The following is a 2,500-nucleotide window of genomic DNA, read 5'->3' as shown; positions in this document are numbered from 1 at the left end:
CTTAACCTAACTGTGGCTGTACCACATTATCGCTTAACCTAACTGTGGCTGTACCACATTATCGCTTAACCTAACTGTGGCTGTACCACATTATCGCTTAACCTAACTGTGGCTGTACCACATTATCGCTTAACCTAACTGTGGCTGTACCACATTATCGCTTAACCTAACTGTGGCTGTACCACATTATCGCTTAACCTAACTGTGGCTGTACCACATTATCGCTTAACCTAACTGTGGCTGTACCACATTATCGCTTAACCTAACTCTGGTTGTACCACATTATCCCTTAACCTAACTCAAGTTGTCCCTTAACCTAACTCAAGTTGTCCCTTAACCTAACTCAAGTTGTCCCTTAACCTAACTCAAGTTGTCCCTTAACCTAACTCAAGTTGACCCTTAACCTAACTCAAGTTGTCCCTTAACCTAACTCAAGTTGTCCCTTAACCTAACTCAAGTTGTCCCTTAACCTAACTCAAGTTGTCCCTTAACCTAACTCAAGTTGTCCCTTAACCTAACTCAAGTTGTCCCTTAACCTAACTCAAGTTGTCCCTTAACCTAACTCAAGTTGTCCCTTAACCTAACTCAAGTTGTCCCTTAACCTAACTCAAGTTGTCCCTTAACCTAACTCAAGTTGTCCCTTAACCTAACTCAATTTGTCCCTTAACCTAACTCAATTTGTCCCTTAACCTAACTCAATTTGTCCCTTAACCTAACTCAATTTGTCCCTTAACCTAACTCAATTTGTCCCTTAACCTAACTCAATTTGTCCCTTAACCTAACTCAATTTGTCCCTTAACCTAACCCACGTTGTCCCTTAACCTAACTCAATTTGTCCCTTAACCTAACTCAATTTGTCCCTTAACCTAACTCAATTTGTCCCTTAACCTAACTCAATTTGTCCCTTAACCTAACCCACGTTGTCCCTTAACCTAACTCAATTTGTCCCTTAACCTAACCCACGTTGTCCCTTAACCTAACCCACGTTGTCCCTTAACCTAACCCACGTTGTCCCTTAACCTAACCCACGTTGTCCCTTAACCTAACCCACGTTGTCCCTTAACCTAACCCACGTTGTCCCTTAACCTAACCCACGTTGTCCCTTAACCTAACCCACGTTGTCCCTTAACCTAACCCACGTTGTCCCTTAACCTAACCCACGTTGTCCCTTAACCTAACCCACGTTGTCCCTTAACCTAACCCACGTTGTCCCTTAACCTAACCCACGTTGTCCCTTAACCTAACCCACGTTGTCCCTTAACCTAACCCACGTTGTCCCTTTGCCTAACATAGTTCACTGCTCGGAATCTCTGGTGTCGTTGTTATCCTCATGTAGATGTCTTGCGAGTGTTGCTTACTTTCCACATATTCCCGCTATCCACTGTCAATTGTACTGCAATAGGACTATATCGCCGCCCCCCCCCCCCTCTGTCCCCCTCTTTGTGTCTCTGTCCTCTCAAGCTGGTCGGTCTGGCGTTTGAGTGTTAAATGAGCCTCGCAGCTGTTCAGTTGCATTCAGATGTCGACGCCCTCAGTGTACGTCGTGGTATGGTCAGTGTCCATTGTCCGCTGATGTCGTACGCGTAACCCACACGCTGTACCGATCATCGGTCGTTACGTACAGAGTGAAGTAGTGTGATACGTGTGACCGTACGCTGGCTGTGCCCAACGGTGTCGAATCTCAATTTCCATATGTTGTGCTCGATGCTACTTGTCTCGTCTCCCAATAACAGCTAGGTTGCACTGTGGTACGCCGTAGAGGCGTGTGGGAGGAACGTACGAACGCATTGTATGTCACCCTGGGTCGCTGGGGGTGGTGGTGCGGTGAGTCAGGTCAGGTCAGGTCAGGTCAGGTCAGGTCAGCGTGAGCCGTCTGATGTAGTGACGCGTGTATTCCGACTTTGTCGTATTGCCTCACACAAAGTGCTACCCTGGTGGACCGCGTTCCATATCTGGGACATGCCGCAGATGCCGGTTGACAGTGGATCGCGGAAGGGACATCGCATACGTGCGCGGGCCACCTTCCACGTGTTCTCTTCTGCACATGTCGCAGTGTGTATGTGGTCTGATGTAGCGTGTCGTGACACATGACATCCTGGCATGCAAGAATTGTTGAATTCGCAAATGTAGGTGGACATCTACGTTTACTGCCCAAGATACGCAAATGAACTGGAAATCCGTTGTTGAGCGGTTGTTCACGCTGGAGGTGAATCTGTGATGGCGACGATCGGTACAGCTATTAACCGGTTGTTTCAGCGGTACCCGCCACATCCACACACGTGACTAGGTCCATGTGGGTATGAAGCGATACGCGGCGGTGGCTTGGTGGGACTGTTCCCGGCCGGTGAAGGGGGGCCGCCCGGCGTGTTGGCCGCGCGCTGCGTGGGCGCACGCGCAACAGGCGGCTGGTGGGGGGCGCCGAGTGGCAGGAGCGCCAGCCGACGGGCCCGGCAGGCGGTGCAGCTACGCTGCGGCGCACCCTGCACGCGGCGCCTGGCGG

The sequence above is a fragment of the Schistocerca gregaria genome, unplaced genomic scaffold, assembly GCF_023897955.1.
Source record: "Schistocerca gregaria isolate iqSchGreg1 unplaced genomic scaffold, iqSchGreg1.2 ptg000310l, whole genome shotgun sequence".
Taxonomy (NCBI): domain Eukaryota; kingdom Metazoa; phylum Arthropoda; class Insecta; order Orthoptera; family Acrididae; genus Schistocerca; species Schistocerca gregaria.
This window is presented reverse-complemented; position numbering follows the sequence as displayed.